The 26,800-nt window shown below is 39.0% G+C and overlaps 1 pseudogene; it reads right to left on the reverse strand.

Annotated features, from left to right (window-relative positions):
• Nucleotides 1–26,673, reverse strand: LOC149257755 (purple acid phosphatase 23 pseudogene; annotated as a pseudogene).
• Nucleotides 26,674–26,800: the final 127 nt, after the last annotated feature.

Raw genomic sequence — 26,800 nt, forward strand, 5'->3', positions numbered from 1 at the left:
TCATTGGTTATGTATTTTTATTGGACAATTTCTAGGTTCGTCTGCATGCATTGTTGCAAGTTTCTCAATGTTTCCACCATATCCTACTGTGATATACACTACACCACATGGGTTTAGGAGATAGTTATAAAATTCGTTCATCCTCTCATATTCATGTACATGGCCTTTGAACATGAAGTCTACACCATATTTGTATAGGATGTCTTCCACTTGTTGTCTCATACACTCAAATTCTTGATAATGGTTACTGTAACTATTATACAAAGGAGAATGCCATGATGCAATCAACCAAGGAGTCAGTTCACGGTTTAAATTTTCAAGATCTTGCTTGAGCCAACCATATTGTTCACTGGATTTATTGAAATATATATACACTGCAAGCATGAGAAAGTGTACCCCTCCAGCATTGAAAGAATAATACATGCTATTGCTGGATCGAGTCTGTTAAGAGGCAACTGCAAACCGGGTGCTATATGATGCAAATGTGAGGTCCCCCGCTTGAGGTTATATATGACGATTTCCTCCTAGAATCATCATTGATATGCGTGAAAACAATGGCTCCATAAATGATAAAATTTGAAACTAGGGCCAAACTCCATGTGGGTCATCTTATCTATGGAAGCTAATATTTTTCTTGGATTCCTCTCTTCGAGAGGTGTAGAATTGATCTAAAGATCACCTGATTCCAACATATATTTATGGAGATATGAATTTATTTGTATTATTTGACAATTTGTCAAGGTCAGCCAGCAAGTAAATTACACCATCTAAACCTCAACATTGCATTATAAATAGAACAGTCTTCAATTCATTTGGCACACACTCATCTCCTATGATATCTCTCCACTTATTTAGGTTTTTTGTGGAAAGAGAGGTCTAGAGGGAGAGCCCTAGCTGTAGTACTAAAGGAAAGAGCCCTAGCCGTAGTCCTAAAGGAAGGAGACCTAGCTGCAGGTTAAGAGAAGGATCTGGCCACATTTAAGAGGAGAACTATACGCAGTCAAGGAGGCATCATACACAACACTAGGGAAGGCCTAATACACAGTCCTAAGGAGAAGCCCTACATGTTTTCCTAAAGGATATCAAGCTGTAGTGAAGAGAGGCTCTTATCCATAGTCCAAAGGTTCCCTAGACACAGGTCAAGAGGAGCCTTAATCCGCACTTAAATGGAGGCCCTAATCTATTGTCAAGAGAGCCCTAAAATGCAGCTAAAAGAGACCATAAAACACAACCAAAAAGGAGACCCTAAGCTGCAGTAAAAGTCAGCCCTAGACATAGTCAAAAGGAGGCTTAGACATTGTGAAGAGAAGTCGGACATGCCACCAAAGGTAGTCACTAATCCACAGCCAAGAAAGGAGAGACCCTAGCTACAGCTAGAGGGACCTTATCATGGTCAGGTTGTTGTAGGTGAAAGCACAGTGCTAGTGGTTGTTCCAGGTATGAGTGAAAGACTACCTAGAAGGAATGAGAGTCGTTGTCATAAGGTGAGGTTGTGTGTTGAAGAAGTCTGCCCCCAGACTTAGATCATATCTATGTAGGGCTAGTTTCATATGCAGATTGGGTGCTCGTATATATTGTTGCTCTCTTAGGACTGTTTGGATATTATGAGGGAAGTTTATTACTACTTCAGGTTCCCCTATTAGATCAACAATTCATCACAGTCAAGGGAGTTTAGGGCTACATATTGTGCCCTAACCAGAATTGCTGGAGCAGTTAGCAATCGAAGGAATGTTTCATAAGGATATGATACAACAATCTTAATGATTGAATACTGTCATAATGATGTACTCATAAAATCTCATATTTGTATATTTGTACTATCTCTCTCTCTGTTGAGCTATTGCAGAATATAAGAAGAATTGATCAAGGGTTCCCCACATTGGGCTTTGTCCCTGGTTGGTGCCACATCTTGTGTCCTCTTGTCTTGGCTTGTCTTCTACTATTTATGTTTATGTTCTATCTGCATTTTATTATCATGATGATGTGATTTCTAATCTAGAAATTGATATTGGGCTAATAAAGAATTTTGCAGTAAATTAATCTTAAGCATAGAACATACCAAAGCTTAACAATAAATCTATCCCATGCATCCTAGCAAGGTTGGTATGTCTCTCTGATACGAGTTTTTGGAAAATCACATTCATAGTATGGTTCCTTTTTTGCCTGTGGTTAGGTAGTTGTTTGCATAGACCAAATCTCCAACCATAAGAATCATGCTCGAATCATTTTCAACAAGATGATCATATGTGCTAGATGAATTGTATGTGAGGCCCAAATCATCAATAAATGTTATTAGAGTAAGATAATTATTTGGGCCTAGAGATGGTGCTGTGAGAAACTCATGCTCTTCACTTATGGTAGATAAGGATTAGTCTCCACATCTGTAGTAGTATTTTGTGTTAGGAAGAAGCACAATGAGACGTACCTGATGAATAATTCGAGCGATGTAGTTGAGAAGGTCTTCGTATGGATATATATGACCCTAGATAAGGGAATTCCCTTTGGAAGTGAAGTTGTAGTTACTAGTGAGGGTGCCATAAAAATCATCGAACCCCACAAACGAAGGATCCAGTGGAACTGCCTTGGGTCTAATTTAAGCATCCCCTATTATCTAGGAAACTCACATGGCATTGGCCGTCGAGAATGTGAGCTTGATCTTCTCTAATAACACGAAAGGGACTCATTTGACGAGATGGGGATGATAAGGATGGAGATCATCACTTCCAAGACGACATGGACTGTATTTGCAATGACTTTTCTGGATTTATTTTTGCAATCAAATCTTCGTTGCACGTAGAAAATACTATTTTTCTACTTTTGTCAAAGTCCACGGCCAATTATTTCATATTGAGTCTTCTACACAGATCATCTAGAATAAGAAAAAATTTCTTCATCTTGATATGGGTATACAACACAATCTCCTCCTAAACATTGCTACTTGCAAGCTCTAACTTGATTTTCTGAGCTATCTTGAAACTCTGAAATGGGAAACTGGGTAATTGTAACCCAAATTACAACATTGACACATAATCTGATATGGACAATACGTAAGCTCATACCTCTATGATTAAGGTTCATGCCTAAGCCTAGACTTACTCAGAAACTTTGATTAGTCGATGGTTCTTATTATCCCATTTCTTATTGGTCATGTATATTGTATAAGCATAATCATTATATACAAGTTAGTTATGATAGGGATTAGAACTAAGCTCGTATTACTATAAGCATAAGATTGGAATGATACTAGTCATGAACTTGGTCACAAGAAGCTAATAGGTCATGTATTGTAATGCTTATAGATTGTTCGTAGTTTCGGTCATACTAGTACTGCACTTGATTCTCCTTAACTCATATGAGTTCATATTTTTACGAGTAATCACTTCCTCCTAGTGAACAAACTTGACATATATAGAGTAGTAAACCCATGTATCACTTATGGTAGAGTGTATCCATTGCATTAGTCATGTAACCATTACATTACTATTATATGTTGTTTCCATATCTTATGTAGAAATATGTGGATTAGGTGTATCATATATACCCTTTTTCTTTTATAGGGTAAATGTTTAAGATGTATGACCATATCTATGGGTATAAAGGATGAAAATGGCATCCTCTATATATAAATACAAGTGGTAGATAACAGTTCTAATGATTACAACAGTAGTAATACTAATACATATCCATAGTAATACCCACTTCATTAGCCCATCTTGGACTCTATAGCTCATACTATTCACATAAGTATATGCATAACAAGTAAGGTCAAATAACCCTATGCTCATACAATATAGGTCAGCTTATATGGAATCACTTATCGTAGGTAATCACTTAAATCATAGGTAACATCTAACCCTTAGCTTAGCTTCTATCACATAAGTATAATAATAGATATGGTTGTACTTATCCTAGCCAATCACTAAAGGTTACATACTCATATCACATTTGCATTTTCGGCTTATATGGAAACACTTCTTACACTAGCTAATCTACAAAGGTTAGGTACTCATATCATAAAGAGTTGTACTTCATAACATAGAGAACAGACAGTAACTCCAAGCTTCCAGTTAGCTAGAGCTCTAGCTACATCTAGGCAGAGGTAATCCACGAACCTATGAACCTGAAGTTTGGTTCGTAACAGGTATGGTTGCTCCTTGTATTCTTTGAAAGCGATCTTTCATTGTGTCTGGAAGCCTTTTTTCTTGGTCTTGGAATTGGTTGTCTATATCATGTACAAACCTCTTCATTTTAAGTAGATCAACATGTTTGGAAAGTTGACCATTTACATCCAAGCGAATTGCATCATCTATGTGCTCGCTGAGTGGAGCAATAACACTGCTCTTTATTTTATTTCCCATGGCTTCTGATCAGAGCAGTAGAAGACATAAGAAAACTATATGTAATCCCTATGTTAGGTAACATGCATGGTTCATAGCCTTCTATAAGACTGGATTTGGCACAGTAAGTTTTGCTACACACCACATATTGTAATTTGATTTTTCTCTATATTTGAGTTCAGCATCTGTTAGGGTCCCACCCTAACCCCCTTATTTATATAATGGGATCACGTCATAGTCAAGAGTCAATAAAGCCCATATTAATAATTGTAAGTGGTTAACCCGCAATTAATGACGGGACCACAATTAGCTGCAAATGGGCCGTAGTATTAGATAGATGGTATTAATAAAACCCACGGTATTGATCTGTGGTATTGCATGTATGAGTCATATATAAAGGATAGATACTCCCTACGAGGAGTATCGTGTCTTATTTTTTAATCGAGCTCTGCTCTATCGGAGGTTGCCCCCTCGAAGAGGCAAGTGAACATTACTCTCTGAATAATAAAATCATTGTTGTTCTGTGTTTTGGGTATCTTCTCTTCGCATATTTTGTATTTGGGTATCGTTTTGCAGGTTAAGAGCATAACAAGTGGTATCAGAGCTATATTTTCATATCAGATCTATAACAAGTGGTATCAGAGCACTTTCCAAGGTTGGTGGGATCTCCATTTCTTAGCAAAAAACTTTTTTGGCTAGAGACGTGTTCCGGCGTCTTTAAACCACGGGATCTGTCGTTGAGCGCATAAACCTGCAGATTTGGGGAGGCATGCACGCAGGAAATACAAGAGGTGGTCACGTCTGTTGGACTCCCTTGTAACCCCTGTGGGTACCCCTTCGAGTAGTAGCGCATTAGACAGAACCGCGCACGAGCTGTCTTCCACGTACCCTGTGGGTATATCGGAAGCCCCCTAGGCTCCCTTGAAACCTCGCCATAGATAAACCGTTGGCCGTCTTACGGCTACAGTACACCGAGAACAGCACTCGGAGAGATTACTCGCCTGTACGATAGGGTAGTCGGGTTGTACGGCTAAGGGTACGGTCGATCCTCCTTAGTTAGAGCCCTGAAACATTGGGCTGAGTACTACTGCCAGACCCTTATGTATATTGCGATCTGTAGCACCTGACACTCCTCAAGACCATAGTTCCCTTTTCTATCAGGGGATCACACATCATCTCTTCCAGATCCGCTTGTGCAAAGGGGTGCAGCAGCAGCAGACATCAGTCCCGCAGTCTCAAGTTCGCAGATTAGCCATTCTGATCTATTAGATCCATCAGATCCGTAGTAGCAGTCTGTTCCGCCACCCAGAGCTATCCGATCCGCCATTCAGATATCTCAGATCCACCAGATCAGAATCGTTGTGAAGGGTTCCTATACTGAGGTATAATTTTCGCAGGACTTTTGGCCGCATTGACATTTTGAGGAATTGGCAACTGCAGTATTGATAAGGAAGGAGTAAAACTCCATTAGGAGTTTTCAAAAAAAAAAAAGTCTGAGATCTTCCGGGGCACTTATTGGTGATCTAGCCCATCAGAATCAGGACGACGAGCTGAGCACTGTGGTACCATTCAATTCTTAGTTAAAATTTTTTAGGCGGTCCCAACTTTCCAAAAAATTCAGGTTGGTGTATGGTAGAAACTAGAGCTCAAGCGATGGCCAATGAAAGGATGGACAAACTTGAAGAACCCATGCAAACCGTCCACGTTCAGCTTAACCGACTAAATAGCCTGGTCGAGGGCATGATCCAGAAGGGCAAGGAGCTAGCCCACGAGGAGGTGTATAATGGCAATGGACACAATGAGGGTGAGTCTAGCCACTCTCCTCACGTCTGGCACACCCACCAACAACCCTGTCAGCGACGTCCCAAGTTGGATATGCATAAATTTGACGGTTCTCACCCATCGGCATGGATAGCCCAAATGGAGCAGTATTTCAATCTGAATCGCATCTTCGATGATGAGACTCAGCTTATGGTGGGGAGCATGTACTTGGGCAATGAAAGGTGGAAATGGTGGGAATTGCATCAACGTTGCAATGGACCTTTTAGTACTTGGCCCAAATTCACAAAAGCTCTTCAAGACCGCTTTGACCAGGAATCTTCTTTTTTGGGTCGTCTTACTAAGCTCCGACATACTGGTACAGTGGATGAATATATTACAGCTTTTGAAGCCTTAGCCTTCCGCACTTGGGGTCTCTCAGATGTGTTCTACACGGAATGTTTTATTAGCGGTCTTAAAGAAGCTATCAAAGCCCAAGTCCTACTGCACCACCCTCCCACATGGACGGAGGCTTGCAAGGTAGCTCGTAACGTGGAACGTGCATTAGCAGCCCAATACAGTCGCCCAAATTTCTTCGCTAAAGTTCGCCCCCCAAAAGCTCACAACATGACTCAAACACTTAAGGTCCAAAAGGTGTCACCTGCGGAAATGGCTGAAAGAAGAAAGCAAGGCCTATGTTACTACTGTGATGAAAAATACTCCCCAGGTCATAAATGCAAGGAGCCCAAATTTTTTCAAATTGATGCCACTGACTACAACTCAATAGAGGAAGATCCACCACTTGAGGAACATGAGCCGCTAGAAGAAGACAACCAAAAGGACAATGTCTCTGACGAACCAGTTATTTCGTTGCATGCTTTGGCAGGGATTTCTTCCCCTCAAACTCTCAAAATCAGAGGTTTTATTAAACATCGCCCAGTAGTAGTCTTGATTGATAGTGGAAGTACACATAATTTCATCCATCAAAAAGTCGCAGAAGCAGTGCATTGTTTTGTACGAGCAGTTTCTAACTTCCAAGTCCAAATTGCGGATGGAGGCACAATGAAATGTGAAGGCCGCTGTGAAAATGTCAAACTTCAAATGGGGGATTATCAGTTGAAAACCCACATGTTTTCCATACACATGGGGGGTTGCAACATTGTCCTCGGCGCTGAATGGCTCCGCACTCTTGGGCCAATCACAATGGATTTCCAGGAGTTATATATGAGTTTTAAGCAAAACAACTACACACATACCCTCCGTGGACTCCAGGCGGGAGCCCCCTCTATCATCAGCTCACATAGGATGGAAAAATTGTTAAAAAAGGGCAATCATGGAGTTGTAGCTCAATTTAATGCCATCCAGGTAGTCGAAACCAAGCCTCTGCCAATTCATCCTGAGATGCAACATATTTTAAATAATCATCTGCCGATCTTTGACAAGCCTCATGAGCTTCCACCCTCGCGAGGGGAACATGATCATAGCATCACCTTGGTTCCAGGGGCCCAACCCCCAAATGTGTGCCCATACAGATATCCGTTCACCCAAAAGAATGAAATAGAAAAAATAATCAAGGAACTTTTGGAAGCAGGTGTCATTTGTCCCAGCATTAGTCCTTATTCATCCCTAGTGGTCATGGTGCTCAAGAAAGATGGGGAGTGGTGGATGTGTCCCGACTTTAGGGCCCTCAATAAGTTGACAGTCAAAGATAAATTTCCCATCCCGGTGGTTGACGATTTACTGGATGAACTCAATGGGGCTCAATTCTTCAGTAAGCTGGATCTTCGCTCAGGCTACCACCAAATTCGCATGAAGGAAGTTGGCATTCCCAAGACTGCTTTTAGAACTCATGAAGGCCATTATGAGCTCCTGGTCATGCCATTTGGTCTTTGTAATGCCCCCTCTACTTTTCAGAACCTTATGAACCACATTCTCAAACCATATCTCAAGAAATTTGTCCTTGTCTTCTTCGATGACATCCTCATCTATAGTTGCACTTGGGCCGCACATCTTCAGCATGTAGATCTACTCTTGCAACTGCTCCGCAAGCATAAATTATTTGTCAAGATGTCCAAGTGTTCGTTTGGCATGGCAGAAGTTGTGTATTTGGGCCACATTGTGGGGCGTGAAGGTGTCAAGGTGGACCCCAAAAAGATCCAGGAAATGCAGGAATGGCCTCAACCTAAGACCTTGAAGAGATTGAGAGGATTTCTGGGTCTCACAGGCTATTATCGTAAATTTGTCCGCAACTATGGTCGCATAGTGAAGCCCCTTACCCAACTCCTAAAGAAAAATTCATTCTTCTGGAATGAGGAAGCACAATAGGCCTTTACAGCTCTAAAAAATGCCATGTGTTCCACTCCAGTCTTAGCACTACCTGACTTCACCAAATCTTTTGTCATTGAATGTGATGCTTTAGGTACAGGTATTGGGGTGGTCTTAATGCAGGAAGGGTGACCTTTGGCCTTCACAAGCCAACAACTAAGTGGGAGGAATCTGGGCCAATCTACCTACGAGAAGGAAATGATGGCCATCTTACATGCAGTCGAGACCTGACGACCTTACTTATTGGGGCGACATTTCCAAATCCGCACATATCATCACAGTCTTAAATGTTTTTTGGAGCAATGCCTATCCTCCCCACAACAAAATAAATGGCTCGCCAAAATGCTGGGATATGATTATGAGATCATTTACAAGAAATGGAAAGACAATAGTTTAGCAGATGCATTATCTCGCCAATTTGAGGAGGAAAGTACTTTGCTAGCAATTTCCCTCCCCATTCCAGAATGGATTGAAGAGGCTCGCAGGGAATGGTTTTCACACCCCGGGCTCTCCCAACTCATTTCTCAATTGCAGGTAGATCCAAATTCCACCAAGGGCTACTCGTGGCAGGATGATATTCTTCGCTACCGGGACAGAGTCGTAATATCACCAACATCCACCCTCAAAAGTCGCATTTTGCCAGAATTGCACTCATCTCCCATTGCAGGACATTCAGACTTTCAGAAGACGTATGCTCGCACCAGAAGATCATTTTTTTGGACAGGAATGAAAAAGGAAATCCTTACTTTCGTAGCAGAATGCGATGTCTGTCAACGCCACAAAGGGGAAACCGTCAACACACCAGGCACATTACAACCATTGCCCATTCCGGCATCAATTTGGACGAAGGTTTCTATGGATTTCATTACATGTCTTCCAAAGTCAGGGAACAAGTCAGTCATCATGGTGGTTGTGGACTGACTGTCGAAGTATGCTCATTTCTGCGCCCTACCCCACCCGTTTACACCAACTTTGGTCGCTCAATCTTTCATGGATCAGATTTCAAATTGCATGGCATGCCCACTTCTATTGTGTCCGACCGCGACCCAATCTTCACCAGTAATCTTTGGCAGGAACTCTTCAGGATACAAGGCACTCAACTAAAACTCAACTTCCTATCATCCGCAAACGGATGGTCAAACCAAAGCCGTCAACAAATGTCTAGAAGCCTACCTTAGGTGTTTCACTTCAGAAAAGCAACACCTTTGGGTACAGTGGTTACCTCTGGCTGAATGGTGGTATAACACCAACTATCATGCCACCACCAAAATGACTCCCTATGAAGCAGTATATGGTCAACTCCCGCCTTCACCTACTTCGTATCTCAAGGGGTGCTCAAAAGTACAAGCAGTGGATCAACTCCTACAACACCGCGCAACCATGCTCGCCCATCTTAGAGAGAATCTTCATTAAGCTCAGAACCGCATGAAGCAACAGGTAGACCAGCATCGCTCAGAGCGGCAATTTCAAGAAGGGGATCAGGGCTTTTTACGGCTACAACCATATAAGCAAACATCACTCAAAGACAAGGGTTGTCAGAAACTATCTCCCAAATTCTACGGACCATATCAAGTACTTCAGCGCATTGGAGAAGTGGCTTACAAGTTGGCCTTGCCACCTACTGCAAAAATCCATCCAGTTTTCCATGTCTCATGCCTTAAGAAAGTGATTGGGAACAATTGCAGAATTCAGGTCAGTCTACCTGAATTGGACGAAGAAGGGTCCATCTGGCTTCAACCCGAACAGGTCCTAGACACACGAGACAAGCAACTGCGTGACCACATGATTAAGGAAGTCCTCGTCAAATGGAAAAAAACCTCTCTGGAAGATGCAACTTGGGAACCAGCCACTATTCTTCAGCAGTTTCCGTAGCTTCAGCCTTGAGGACAAGGCTAGTCTTAAGGGGGAGGGCATGTTAGGGTCCCACCCTAACCCCCTTATTTATGTAATGGGATCACATCATAGTCAAGAGTCAATAAAGCCCATATTAATAATTGTAAGTGGTTAACCCGCAATTAATGATGGGACCACAGTTAGTTGCAAATGGGCCGTAGTATTAGATAGATGGTATTAATAAAACCCACGGTATTGATCCGTGGTATTGCATGTATGAGTCATATATAAAGGATAGAGACTCCCTGCAAGGAGTATCGTGTCTTATTTTGTAATCGAGCTCTGCTCTATCGGAGGTTGCCCCTCGAAGAGGCAAGTGAACATTACTCTTTGAATAATAAAATCATTGCTGTTCTATGTTCTCGGTATCTTCTCTTCGCATATTTTGTATTTGGGTATCGTTTTGCAGGTTAAGAGCATAACAAGTGGTATCAGAGCTATATTTTCATATCAGATCTATAAAAACATCACTCTGTAGACAATTGGCAGAGCAAGGGAGTCCATTTCTAAATACTGAAACAACACATTGACCATAATGGGTTGCAATGGCATTTCATTTCCACATAGATGGCCATCCCAAGAGAGATCAAGTTTATTTTCTGAAGGTTGGTTGGGATTAGGCGCCAAAGTTAAGGTGGTGTCTCCACAAGTAGAATAATAAAAGAACTAGGTTTACAATAGCTTGGTTATATATTATCAGTAAGTTAAGTTTATTCGCCCAAGACAGGTTGAAGAGAAGGCAGGGTTGGCCAATATCAAGCCATTCTGTCCAAGGAGGTAAGTGCATTATGTTACTTTGAAGGCCATATATCAAAGACCTTCCTTTTTCATCTGGTTTCAAGAAATAAATAATTACATATATAAATATCTCTATCCACTTTTTAGATGCCCCTTTGCTGGTACGAGTGAATGTTTTTTAACCCTCCTTTTCCCTTCCTTAATGAAAGGCGCCTTTGATATGAGATCAGGACCTACCCAATTCAACTTTGTATGCTCATGGGGAGTTTTTGGTGCTATTTTCTCTACTCCATCCTTTGCTGGTGAATCTGCTCGAACTCCAACCTAGACTATACTGAATCTACCCGAACCGTTCCCGCAAGACATTTTTCATTGGTAGGGACTTGCTACTTGGAAACCCTCCTTGTTTGTTTAGAAACCATTAATATAGATTGACTTGTTGCTTGGCTACCCTCCTTGTTTGTTTTGGAAATCATTAACATAAATTGGAGTGTAGTAAACAAATAAAAAATGCGAAAACATTTTTTTGGGATAATGTGTTAATTGATATAAAAGTGAGGGATTTGATTATACTGCTTAAAAAAGAAATATGAAAGGCGATTTGGATTACATCTTCATTGATGAAAATGTCACAGATTTTATAGGAAAGTCAACATAGTTGTTAAAAATAACAATCTTTTACCCACTATAGTTCATATTTTTCTTATTGGGAAGTGATTTTGCAATGTGCAAAATAAATGTTTTGCTCAGTGTTAAAAATTTTGATATGCGGTAGTGATTTTTTCCAAAGTTAATGGAAAAGTGTGTTGTTTCTCATAAACAATTCTTAATTGTAAGGGAACTAATGATGAAAAAATATTAAAATCAGTGGTCGGAAGGATAGGTCAGGAGGGCTTGAAACAAAGATTTTAATTCTAAAACTCTAGCTTTCCAAAACAAAATGGCAAGAAAACTTGGAGGGTTGTAGGATCTGGGATTAAAGAAGTGGTTTGAGGAAAAACAGAATACAAATTTTAAATCAAGCACTTAAGAATCTTGATCTAAACTTTTCCATTCGAACAATGGAAGAGTTAGACTGTTGAGGATAATGCTTAAAATAAGCTATGTAATTGTTGACAAATTAGCCAACAAATTTTGTGTTCTAAGTTATCATAATTAGGGCAACAAATTAATAGATGTAGTTAGTTATCATTCAACAAATTATTAGGGACAGTAAATTAGTTAGATAATGGATAATCAAATTAGAAATATGTCGGCTATATAATAATGTATTTATTGCTCCTATGAAGATATGAGATTCCAATGAGAGTTCAGCTCATGGATTGAGAATAAAACTTCTCTTATTTTTGTTCATTAGTTTTGTTTATGTTTTCATATGTATGCTCTTGATAGATTTAACATGGTATCAGAGCTAGGTTAAGAGATTTGATTTATATGTAAAGTGTGTGTTGTTGGCAGGAGGTTTCAAAAGTTTTTGAAAGCCATTCACAAGAGTTTTCATGATTTTGTGAAGCATGTGCAGATTCAAGTTATTGGTGGGAGTGCTAAGCAGTTAGCAGCAATGGCCAATAATATGAATATTTCTCAGCCACAAATACCATTTTTTAAAGGTGAGAAATTTTGTTTTTGGCCCATTAAGATCAAAACATTGTTTCTCTCACAAGATTTGTGGGATTTCGTAGAGAATGGACATACAGAACGAGATGCTCAAACACTTGCCCGCTAGACTTAAGACCAAAGAAAATATCTAAAGGAAAATTGTAAGAAAGATTCAAAGGCTATCGTCCTAATCCTGAAAGCACTGCAGGATTCTATTTTACCAAGACTAATTGGAGTATCAAAATCAAAGGAGGCTTGGGATGCTTTGTGTTAGGATATTCCGACACATAGGATATAGTTAAGTTCAACTTGGTCTAGTATAGAGTTAGGTTAGAGTTAGGTAAAGTGTGTTTCTTTACCGTTGTACATTTTGTAACTTATAATCCGACGGTCACGATATGTAGTGATCCGACGGTTCACTCTCACCTCGGTATTACCGACACTTGATCCGTGGCTTGACACCCGATTGGTCCATGAGTTCTATTTAAAGCGCATGGAGGGTCATTGTTCGGGTAATCCGTGCATGAGAGAAGCTTATGTAAATTTTCATTCTTTGATTAATAAATTGCCTGTAGTACCCACGTTGGGACAGGCCGTGGACTGTTTCCCTCCTTGCACTTTGAGGGTTTTAACCACGTCAAAAATACTGGTGTATTGATTTGAGATCTGGTTGTGAGCGGTGTCCTTTTGGTGTTATTTTTGATGAACTTACCCTGTAAATTCCTACATGGTATTAGAGCTATTTGAGGGCCGCGTCCGTTGGTGATCCAAATCTGAAGCCGGTAGAACTGCATGCGGCTGTCGTTTCCTAGATCTGCTGTTTCTGACTGCTTTCGGGCTGAGAGGACTGCTCTGTTGCGTTCGGAGCATCTGTTCCAGTGAGGAACCCCTTTCGTTTCACGCGAAAAGGTTTCCGGTAGCCCTAGCTGCGTCATTTTTCAGATCGGGAGGTATAAAGTGTTTTTTTTTGCAGTTTACTGTTATTTTCTCTCTGCTTATTTCGGTTTCGGTTTATTTAGCCCTTTTTTTTAACCGGATCTATACCTTTCATTTCTGCGTATGCTCTTTGCCCTGCGACTCTGTGTGATCTGGGCAAATCAGAAACAGAAAGGAAGGATTTTTCTCATGCGTATGCTCTTTTCCCTGCACCTTAGTGTGATCTCGGAAAATCAGAAACATTGAGAAAAATATTTAGTTTTTCGGCTAAAGCTAACTTTGAGATTTTTTTTAAAAATTTCTAGTTTTTTGGCTAAAGCTAACATCGAGCTGCAAGGTTCGTTTTTCTTTGCATATTCGTGTTGGGTTTTGTGTTTTGTAGGGAAAAAGAGCTTTCTCAAGGCAAGCACGCAAACCAAGGCCCCCCCCCTCTCTCTCTCTCTCTCAAATTTTTTGTATAGATCAATTGGTTCAAAGCTATTTTAAGAGAGTAGAGGTCTTGGGTTCAAGTCTCCATTTTGTGGGGGCGGATTTTTTCATTCCCGCACATTCACGCACTTTGCCGGCAACTTCAACAATTTTTTTTCAAAAAGCCATAACTTCTTCATCCGGAAGCCTTTTTCAGAGCCGTTTTTTTTTAAACCGCCTATTTTTTCGAGATCTATCCATTGGAACACTTACTTTCAGCATCTTTAGCTTCAGTTTTTTTTAAAAAATGGAAAGTCCATGCCAAGTCATTCTTGACAGCACTAACTACTTCCAATGGGTAGCCTACATGGAAGATTTATTTAGAAGTAAAGGTCTCTTTAGAATAGCCACAGACCAAGAGAAGAAACCAAAAGATGAAGACAAGGTTGCAAAATGGGAAAATAGACAAGATCAAGCACGTGGTTTGATAGGGATGTCTATTTCTCCTGATCTTAGATTCCACATTGCAGACCTTGAGACTCCTCATGAAGCATTAGAAAAACTCGCTAAAGTTTTTGGGATTAAAAATGAAATTAGAGCCCATCAACTTGAAAATGAGCTGCTTACTTTGGATCCTAATAATTTTTCTTGCATTGAAGATTTCTTGTCCAAATTCAAGACCCTTAGATATCTCTTGGAAGGTGTTAAAGTTAAGAAAGAAGATGGTAACCTTATTTATTCCATCCTTACTAAGTTGGGACCAGCCTACTCTGTATTTGTTTCCACTTTCCATTCTACAAGGGAAGCTTTCATTTGTCAAGGAAAAGACTACAAGGCCCCTTCCTTTGACTCCTTTTGTGATTCCTTAATAAGAGAACAAGAAAAACTCTTACACCTTGGTCTTCTTAATCTTGGAAACTCTTCCACGAAAGCGTTAGCCGCCCAGCAGCAACCAAATTCAAAGAATCCTAAGAAGTCATATCCTCAAAAGAATGGTCCTAAACCATCTCAGCCTCAAAATGAAAGATCATTTCAGCAAAATGATAAGACCAATAAAAACAAATGGAAGAAGACTGATAGACATTGTAACTTTTGTAATCGAGATGGCCACTTAGAATCTAAATGCTTTAAGAAGATGGAAGCCTTGGAAGCCGCAATGAAGAAACATAACATCCATGTGGAGCCTACTTCAACTTCAACTTCCGGAATGGCACTTTCTGCATGTCATTGTCAATCATCTCAGTCTGGTTATGCATTAAATGTATCTTCTTCTTCTTCTCATTCTCATGAGTGGCTCATTGATTCTGGAGCCTCTTGTCACATGGCCAAAAACCAAGCCATGTTTTCTTCTTTAAATGATTGTAACACCAAAAATATATATGTTGGTGATGATAGATCTCTTAATGTTGTAGGGACTGGAAATGTTCATCTAGACAATGGTCAGTTTAATGATGTATTATGTGTTCCAACCTTATCCTGCAACCTTCTATCTGTCTATCAGATAACTCATTCAGGTGAAGGTAAAATTGTTGAATTTTCACCTCATGATGTTGTAATCAAGGATCTAAAAGATCCTAAACAGATTCTAGCTACTAGTCTTGCTGATGATTCCAAAAGGTTGTATAAGTTTCACAACTTTGGGTCATCAAATCTTCCCTCAGTATTTATTGCTCATAATGATGAAGTGAGCAAACTTTGGCATGAGCGATTTGGTCACTTAAACTATCGCTCCCTTCAGCATCTATGTAAAGAAAATATGGTGACAGGTCTTCCTATGGTATCTTGCAGAGATGGTGTTTGTTCCGGATGTGTACTCGGAAAACATCATCGGGACAGTTTTGACAAACGTGCCTCTTGGCACGCCTCAGCCCCTTTACAGCTTGTGCACAGTGATTTATGTGGTCCTCTTCCTGTTGCTTCATTCTCTGGCTGCAAATACTTCTTAACTTTCATTGATGATTTCTCCAGACGCACTTGGGTATACTTCTTAAAACTCAAGAGCGAAGTATTTAACACCTTTTTGGCCTTCAAAGCCTTTGTTGAAAAACAATCTGGACATCAAATTCTTAAGCTAAGAACTGATAATGGTGGAGAATATGTTAAAAACACATTCATCAACTTTTGCACCGAAAATGGAATTCAAATGCAACATACTGTTCCATACACTCCACAACAAAATGGTGTAGCTGAAAGGAAAAATCGCACCTTAAAGGAAATGGCTAATTGTATGCTGCAATCTAAAGGACTCAGTCTTAGTTTTTGGGCCGAAGCAATTAATTGTGCAAATTATATAATCAATCGCACTCCTACTAAGGTTCTAGAGAATATCACTCCAGAAGAAGCTTGGAGTTCCATTAAACCAGATGTAAGTCACTTTCGTGTGTTTGGAAGTGAAGCATGGGCCCATATTCCAGATGAAAAGCATAAAGCTTTAGAACCTAAGAGTGAGAAATGTACTTTTTTTGGATATTCTGAAGATGTAAAAGGTTATAGACTTATTCCATTTAAGTCCAAAAATGTTATCATTAGAAGAGATGTAAAGTTTGATGAAAATAAATCGGCCTGCGAGCCTAGTCCAGCGGATGTGCCACCTCTTCCTATCTCTTCTATTTTTGAAAACATTTCTTCTTCAGATGATGAAAGCGAGGATGATAATCCTCCCCCACCTTCTCAGGATCCTCAACTTCCACGATGGGTCTGTGCTACTCGGGATGCAGCAGGTGATCTTGCCGGTGATCCTACAGATCAGCGACGTACACGTTCTCAGTTTGAAAGAGCCTCTTCTTTACTGGCTCAAGCTCCAGTAAATCATGATCCTGACACTTTTGCAGAAACTTCAGGCCATCCACATTGGGAAGCAGCTATGAATGAAGAATATCATTCATTGTTGACAAATGATACATGGGATCTTGTTCCTCTACCAAAGCGACGCAAACTTGTTAGATGTAAATGGGTTTACAGAACCAAGTATGGACCAGATGGGAAAGTTGATAAACATAAAGCTCGTCTCGTTGCTAAGGGCTTTTCACAGGTTGAAGGCATTGACTACACTAAAACCTTCTCCCCTGTTGCCAAAATGAACTCTATCCGCCTTGTTCTTTCCCTTGCTGCCTCTTTAAAATGGGAAGTCCATCAGATGGATGTTAAATTTGCCTTCTTGCATGGGGACTTGCAGGAAGAAATCTATATGGAACAACCCATTGGCTTCATACAAACAGACTCCAGCCTTGTTTGTCGACTTAAGAAATCCCTTTATGGCCTCAAGCATGCTCCTCGGGCTTGGTATGCCAAAATGGATAGCTTTCTTTTAGAATCTGGCTTTTCTAGGTGTCATTCTGACAATACTGTCTACACCAAGAAAGTGGGCAACTCTCTTATCATCCTTGTTCTTTATGTTGATGATCTTATTCTTACTGGTAGTGATCCCAACCTTATAAACCATGTGAAGTCCAGCCTTAAAAAGAAATTTGAAATGACAGACTTAGGACACTTACACTATTTTCTCGGTCTTCAAGTCTTGCAATCCCAGGAGGGTATTTTCCTTTCCCAGTCCAAGTATGCTTGTGATATTCTTCGTCATTTTCACATGGAAGACTGTAAGCCAGCCCCTTCTCCCTTTCAGTCTGGAGTCAAACTTTCAGTCTCTTGTACTTCTCCTGAAGTTGATGCTACCTTATACCGTCAACTTGTCGGAAAACTCTTGTATTTAACCCATACTCATCCTGATCTTTCCTTTGTTGTTGGCCTTGTTGCTCGTTTTATGCAAAACCCCCGTGAAAGTCATTGGAAAGCAGCTAAAAGAATACTTCGTTATGTTCGAGGTACAGTACAGTTTGGGATTCATTACAGTGCCAAAGCAGCCCCTCTGTTAGTTGGTTTCACTGATTCTGATTGGGCTGGTGACCCTGATGATCGGAAGTCTACTGCCGGTTATGTCTTCACTCTTGGTTCAGGACCTATTACATGGGCTTGTAAGAAACAAGCTGCCATTTCTCTTTCGTCAGCAGAAGCAGAGTATCGTGGTGCCGTGGAAGCTAGTAAGGAAGCCCTGTGGCTTCGTCAGATCCTATCAGAATTTGGCTTTGAGCAGCAGCATCCAACCACACTTTGGTGTGATAATCAAAGTGCCATTCAGCTATGCAAAGATCCAATCCAGCATCAGCGCAGCAAACACATTGAACTACACATGCACTTCATCAGAAAGATCATTCATGACCATGTTCTTGAAGTGCGATTGGTCCATGAGTTCTATTTAAAGCGCATGGAGGGTCATTGTTCGGGTAATCCGTGCATGAGAGAAGCTTATGTAAATTTTCATTCTTTGATTAATAAATTGCCTGTAGTACCCACGTTGGGACAGGCCGTGGACTGTTTCCCTCCTTGCACTTTGAGGGTTTTAACCACGTCAAAAATACTGGTGTATTGATTTGAGATCTAGTTGTGAGCGGTGTCCTTTTGGTGTTCTTTCTGAGGAACTTACCCTGTAAATTCCTACACTTTGCAGCAAGCATATCAAGGTACTGATAGGGCAAAAATTGTTAAGTTTCAGTCCTTAAGAAGAGAATTTGAAACTTTGTGCATGAAAAACTCTGAGTCTATTCAAGATTTTCTCATTTGATTTATGGGTATAATGAATGAAATTAGGTCTTATGGAGAAGATTTAAAAGATCAAAAAATTGTTGAGAAGATTTTAAGAAGTTTGCCTGCAAAATTTGATGGGGTTGTTGTTGCTATTGAGGAGTCTAAGGATCTAATTCAGTTGTATGTGAATGAGCTAATGGGGTCTCTTCGATCTCATGAGCAAAGAATCAATAGATCTTCTGAAAAGTCTATTGAGCAAGATTTTCAAGCAAGAGGAAATATTTTCAAAGACAAAAGTGGTTCCTCTCATGAGGAAAGTCAGAACACTTTTGGAAGAGGAAGAGGAAGAGGACAAACATACAGAGGAGGCAGAGGTCAAGGAAGAGTTTTTTCTGCATACAACAAAGGAGGAGGTAATTATGATAGTGATGGAGGTAAAAGATTTAATAAATCCCAAGTTCGGTGTTTTTATTGTAAAAGATTTGGCCATTATGAAAGAAATTGTTGGAAAAAACAAAAACAACAAGCTAATTTTTCTAAAGAAAAAGAAGAGGTTGGCACTTTATTCTTGGCTTCTGATTCAACTAATAATGTTTCCAAAGAGGTGTGGCTTTTGGATAGTGGTTGCAGCAATCACATGATAGGAAACAAAGATGGATTTGTAGAGATAGATGAATCTACAAAATCTGATGTATTATTGGGAGATGACAAGCCAGTTGAAGCTAAAGGTAAGGGAACAATTGCTGTGAAGACAAAACAAGGAAAACCAAGGCACATTAATGATGTTTTATATGTTCCTGGTCTAGCACATAATTTTTTGAGTGTGGGGTATCTCCTTGAAAATGGATATTTAATTGTTTTCAAGGACAAGCAATGCATAATCTATGATTAAAATGATCACAATAAAATTATTGCTAAGACTAATATGTTGCAAAACAGAATTTTTGCTTTCAATCTCCCTTGTGAAAAAAGTAAGACATTAAATGTTGTTGATGATGATAGTTCCTGGCTATGGCACATAAGGAATGGACATTTGAATATGAAAGGCTTGAAATCGTTATATAACAAGAAAATGGTCAAAGGGTTACCGCTTATTGGTTCTATTGATAAAGTCTGTGAAGGGCTTGTTCTTGGTAGGCAACATAAAGATTCATTTCTAGTAGGAAAATCATGGAGAGAAAATAAACCATTGGAACTATTACATGCAGATATATGTGGTCCTACCTTGTCTCTCAACAAAAATAAGTACTTCATTATTTTTGTGGATGATTTTAGTAAAATAACATGGGTATATTTCTTTAAAGAAAAATCTGATGCATTTGTCATATTTCAACAATTTAAAGCTCTTGTGGAAAAGCAAAGTGGTTATTGTTTAAAAACATTACGCACAGATAGAGGGGGAGAATTCACTTCTAATAAGTTTAATTCTTATTGTAAAATGATGGCATTCAAAGGCAATTGACATCTAGTTATACTCCCCAACAGAATGGCATTGTTGAACATAAGAATAGAACAATTGTTGAGATGGCTAGGAGCATGATAAAACGTAAAAACCTTCCAAACATTTTTTGGGTTGAAGCTATAGCTACATCTGTTTACTTTCTTAATAAATGCCCAACAAGAAGTGTGCAAAATATTACCCCCTATGAAGCATGGTGTGGATGAAAACCAGATATTTCTCATTTAAGAGTCTTTAGTTGCATTGCTTATGCTCATGTTCCTACTGAAAAGAGAAGAAAGATTGATGATAAAAGTGTGAAATGCATTTTTATTGGATATTGTTGGGAAACCAAAGGTTATAGATCGTACAATCCAGAAACTGAAAAATTAATGATTAGTTGTGATGTTTTATTTGATGAGAAAGAAGAATGACAGTGGAATCATGATGTGCAGCAACAAACTCCATGTATTGTTGTACAAGAAGATGAATCTTTTGTTTCTAAAAATCCATCCAGTAATCAAAATACTTCAGAGGCCACATCCACTCCATCATCTTCTACTACTTCATGTCCTGTTTCAAGTCCAAGTCCTCCTTGGAAAAAGACAAAAATCATTAAATGAAATTTATGGTTATACCAATTTTGCTTTGATGTCTCAGATTAAAGCAGAGCCAAGATGTTTTGAAAATGCAGTAAAAGAATTAGTTTGGTGCAAAACGATGGGTGAAGAGATGACATCGATTAAAAATAATGAAACATGGGAACTTGTGGATCCTCCTACCGAAAAAGAAGTCATTGGGGTGAAATGGTTGTATAAAACCAAGTATGTAGTTGATGGATCAATACAAAGGCACAAAGCAAGGTTAGTAGCAAAGGGATATGCTCAAAAACTAGGTATTGACTACAATGAAACATATCCTCATGTTACAAGATTTGATACAATCAACACTATTTTGGCATTGGCAACACAATATGAATGGTTAGTTTATCAATTTGATGTTAAATCAACCTTTCTAAATGGTGAGTTGAAAGAAGATGTATATGTTCACCAGCCCCAAGGATTCGAAGAAGCAGGAAATGAACACAAAGTCTACAAACTGAAAAAGGCTCTTTATGGGCTTAAACAAGCTCCAAGAGCATGGTACAGTAGAATTGACACTTATTTTTTGAAAAAGGGTTTAATAGAAGTGAAAATGAAAACACATTATATATCAAGTCAAATGGTAATGATATAATAATTGTGTGCTTATATGTAGATGACTTGATATACACATCTTCAAGTAATTTGTTAGTGGAAGAGTTCAGGGAGGCTATGATGATTGAATTTGAAATGACTAATTTGGGTTTGCTCCATTATTTTCTTAGCATAGAAGTGAGACAGATGAATGATGGAATTTTTATTTCACAAGAAAAATATGTTTCAAATCTTCTTTAAAAATGGAAAATGGGAAATTGTAAACCCATGAGCACACCCATGAATACAAATGAAAAATTTTCTTTAGAAAATGGAGCTGAAAACATAGATGATCAAACATATAGGAGTCTGGTAGGAAGCCTTTTGTATCTTACTACCACTAGGCCTGATATTATGCATGTAGTAAGCTTGATTTCCAGATTCATGCAAAGTCCAACTAAGATTCATTTTGGAGGAGTAAAAAGAATTTTGAGGTATGTCTATGGAACAAGAAATTATGGAATTTGGTATACTTCATCAAATAATTTTGTGTTGGTTGGTTATACAAATAGTGACTGGGTTGGATCTTTTGATGATAGAGAAAACACTTCATGTTATGTATTCAACCTTGGATCAGGTGTAGTATTATGGTGTTCAAAGAAGCAACCAACTATTTCATTGTCTTCTACAGAGGCAGAGTATATTGCAGCAGCAACAACAATATGTGAAACAATTTGGTTGAAGAAAGTATTGTTAGATCTAAAACAAGAACCAAAATATTCCACAACTATTTATTATGATAACTTGACTACCATTGCCATAACTAAAAATCCAATGTTTCATATTCACACCAAACACATTGATATCAAATATCATTTCATAAGAGACTATGTGGCAAAAGGAGAAATTGAAATAAAGTTTTGTACAAGAAATGAATAGCTTGCAGATATATTTACCAAAGCACTATCTAAAGGGAAGTTAGAATACATGAGGGATATGCTTGGAATCACCCCATTAAGCATTAAGGGGGAGTGTTGAGGATAATGCTTAAAATAAGCTATGTAATTGTTGACAAATTAGTGAGCAAATTTTGTGTTCTGAGTTATCATTCAACAAATTATTAGGGATAATAAATTAGTCAGATAATGGATAATCAAATTAGAAATATGTCGGCTATATAATAATATATTCATTTCTCTTGTGAAGATATGAGATTCCAATAAGAGTAGAAATATGTCGGCTATATAATAGTATATTCATTGCTCCTATGAATATGAGATACCAATGAGAGTTCAACTCATGGATTGAGAATCAGACTTCTCTTATTTTTGTTCATTAGTTTTGTTTATGTTTTCATATGTATGCTCTTGATAGATTTAACAGAGACAATGTGGATGAATTTCCCAGAGGGTACAACGTCCTTTAAAGCTTCTGTAAATAAGATTTTCTATACTTTCTACTAAGGAGACAACATTATTAAATCTACTAAATAAAAAGATGATAACAACCTCATTATACCCACACTAGTAAAGGAAAATTATTAATAAACAAACTCAAACACAACAAAGAAAACAGGAGTGAAACTAACTCCAAAATTAGAATCAAAACTGTTGTGTATTCTTTGGTTCCAGAGGTAATTTTTTATTACAATATCAATCATAAAAACTAGACTCTCTACGCGTAAAAATATATTTCTACGTCACTTTTATTCCCAGAGACTAGTCATAACTCTTCAACTCTCATAATCAATTTCAAAAGGCTGGTTTTAGAGATAGTTATGAAAATTAATTCTTCCCTTTTTAACAGATTTACAAATAAAATAAAACATTAACTATTTATTTATTTATAAAACAAAACCACCAGTTATTTTCGGATTTTCTAAATCCCATCTCCAATATATAACATACACAAATAAATTATAAATATTTGGATCCCAAAATTAAACAAAGTGGGTGCGGGTCCCATGTAGAACCAAACACGGTTTTTGAAAATCATTAACCACTTGTGAGAGCACCTCTTGGAATTTTCTAGGAACGAGGAGGGTAATCTCGGATTGAATCATGTTCGTAGATCTCGCTGAAGCTGGTTTGGAAAAAATTGCCCCTCGATATCACATAAATCATTGACTTTTATTGAGATTCGTGCCATTGGATGCCCTTGGATTTGATTATTTTTCCACATGCGATAAATATAAATCCCATTGAATTTATCAATGCTTCGTTGTCGCGGATCTTATTTCAATTACAGGTAGCGCCGCCCCATCTCAAAATGCCCCCCACCCCCCAATCTCTGTCACGGTCTCCTTTAATAATCCATCCAATGTCGTGCCCAAAAAGTTTTATAAATCTTGTCGAGTTCAGTAGGCGCTGGTGTTCGTTGAATTAATTATGAAGTTAATGTTTCCCCTCTGGTCTCTTTCTAACACTCAAACCCCGTAAATAAATTCAAATCATCCATTTTCGGTGGCAATTTTTTTAAGGAGTAGTCTAACAAGGCAGAGGAATTGCCCGGTTTCTGTCTCTGCTCGGAAAAATGTCTGGCTCCGGCCATCGGCGATTCCCCCGCCCTCCACCACCTTTCGCTAGTGCCGCCACCCTCCGCCACCATTCCACATTAAATGGTGATATGATCTTGTCTGACAGAATTACCGGATTCCGCCAGATTCTTGCCGCTTTGAGTTAATTCTCATTTCAACTCGAATTTTCTCCAAACCACGGGCTCTGCAGCTCCCCTCACCAATTTGACTCGGCGCAGAATTTCCATACCCGCACTTTGCATTTCCATACCCGCGCTCTGCAGCTCACCAGCTCACCAATTGACTCCGAGGGAAAATTCCATCCCGCGCTCTGCAGTTCACCACCCAGGCGACAGACAGGCAACAAACCAAGCTCCCCATCACCAGGCGACAGAGAGAGGTAGGTTCATTCATCTGGTTCATTTTTAAATGCTCTTCAATCTTTCATTGGATAAACTAAAATAAAATACCATGAAATGTTAATGAACTCCTCTCCTTCCCACCACTCTTGTTTCTTCATTGTATTTGCTCAAAATTCCTGCACCCTCGGCTTGGCTCACCTCGCGATTCCCAGGCAGTGAAATAGCTGCCTTTCACCTTGGGATTCCCAGGCAGTGAAATAGGTGCCTTTCGCAGGCTGGGTGGACATTAGAATGAGGCATACTGAAACAAACATCATGTATGTGAAGTGCTTGGTCACCATGGCAGTGTTTCTGGAATGCGTAGCAAATTAAAGAAGCCGGGGGCAAATTGTGCTTTCAGGGAACCCTAATTTACGACATAGTAGCGTTCACTGGATGAAATTTGTTTTCCTCCTTCACATAATCCAAGGATTTAATTTGATGGGGGAACTGAAACTGGATAGCTACAGTTGCTTAGGGCAATCATTAAATTCCCAGGCAGTGAAATAGTTTCCTTTCACATCCAATCCAAACTAAAATCAAATAGTTGCTCAAAATCCCTCCACCCTCAACCGTGCTCACCTTCAGGGCAACCTGGTTTAAAAACATTAAAACATTAACATTCTGCAATAGAATTCTCTGTTGTATTTGGTTTAAAAACATTATCATTCTAAATTCTCAAAACAGAGTACATTATAGTGTCCCAAAATTTGTTGAAATTCACAAAAAGGGGAAACTATATATGGAATTTGATGGACAAATTGTTTGTTACTGCATGATTTGCTAGTTAAATATAGCCAAAAATCATCAACACTTTTGTTAAAATGATAAAAATGTCACTAAATTGTTACAAAAACCTTCAAGTTTAACCAGTGTTTCAGATTTGAAATTCCCACTGGTTTGGTTTGTGCTTGAGTTTAGTTCTGATAATAAGAATTTAAATTTTAAATTTTAAATAAGAATTTACATTTGAAATACAATAGGTGGACAATTCCAAGATGTAGCTGAATGCATAAAAGATTATATTCTCATGCAAGCTAGTCTTTCTACTTAAGGGAACTCTTCTCCTATTGTACAATCAGCTAGAGCTCATCGAGAAAACAATCTTCATTTCTCAAAAGCAAGTTTTTTTGTATCCTTGGCTCACCTAGGTCTGTTCAGCGCTTCACATCTCCATCTACCTTTGGCCCAAATCCTATTTCCAGATTAACTGAGAACAAAATATCTCCATTGCATTGGTCGGTATGTATGCTAGGCACAGTTCATGTTTTTGGGTTGTTTTCTCATTGGGAACCAATGCTCCGAGTCAACATCTCAGCTACTTTGACGAGACAAGGAAATATGTTATGGCTCTCAATTGTTTTTTCTCTCATTTTCCTGATATGGAATAAGTTTCCTGTGCATGCTTGTCTTCTCATCCAATCGTTGATTGCCTGTACATCAACAATTTAATATTTCACTCATTTACATGGGTTATATCTTACATATTGCCCAAATATTGGTTTTTTTCTCATTTTCCCGATACGGAATAAGTTTCATGTGCATGCCTATCTTCTCATCCAATCGTTGATTGCATGTACATCAACAATTTAATATTTCACTCGTTTATAGGGGTTGGTTCAATGGCTGAATTAAATTTTCTCTTCTCGTCCACCTTAGGGAAAACCTCTTGTCTCAACATTTTCCATTTTACCAAAGAAAATATAAGGCCCAACAATTTCATTATGGTCCTCATCATCATTTTCTTGAACACTGCACTTAGAGACATCATGAGAAACGTGCCATCCCTCTCTAGAAACAACTTCCACCATTGAATGTGGTCCTCGAACTCCTTATTTCCCAAAACTAAAGTGGTAAAGCAATGGTATCATTCATTCTCCTGATAAGATTAGCAAGTTGCCAGGGACTTTAGGCCTAAAACAAAGAAGCTCTCCAACTCTTTCACTCATTTACAGGGGTTGGTTCAATGGCTGGATTCAATTTTCTCTTCTCATCCACCTTAGGGAAAACATCTTGTCTCAACATTTTCCATTTTACCAAAGAAAATATAAGGCTCAGAATGAAAAGTGTGCTTCCTATTGTGATCCCAACAATCACCCCAGTGCCTCTCATCTCACAGTAGGAGAAAGAGGGTAAAGAAAAGTCACTGGAACAGTTTCATTATGGTCGTCATCATCATTTTCTTCAACACTGCACTGAGAGACATCATGAGACACATGCCATCCCTCTCTGGAAACAACTTCCACCATTGAATGTGGTCCTCAAACTCCTTAATTTACAAAACTGGAGGGGTAAAGCAATGGTATCATTCATTCTCATGATAAGATTAGTAGGTTGCCAGGGACTTTAGGCCTAAAACAAAGAAGCTCTCCAACTCTTTCATCAGATGCTACATTCTAGGGTAAAGGCTGATGATATCACATGCATTGGCATTATTTTTGCTTGCACTCATGCAGGTTTTGTGGAAGAAGGGCGTCGATACTTTGAATCTATGACTCGAGATCATTGTATCATTCCCAAAACATACCACTATGTCTGCATGATTGACCTTCTTGGCTATTCTCGACATTTGGGTGAGGCCGAGAAAGAAGGCCATGAAGCTTTTGTATTGTGGGGACCTTCAGGTAGGGTATGTCACCTATGCCAGTCTCTTGCAGGGATGTGTTGACACAAAAACCTCGGCAGAGGGTAAGTGG

The sequence above is a fragment of the Pinus tabuliformis genome, chromosome 6 (genome assembly GCF_031772625.1).
Source record: "Pinus tabuliformis cultivar Carrire ecotype Pingquan chromosome 6, CPIR1, whole genome shotgun sequence".
Classification (NCBI taxonomy): Eukaryota; Viridiplantae; Streptophyta; class Pinopsida; order Pinales; family Pinaceae; genus Pinus; species Pinus tabuliformis.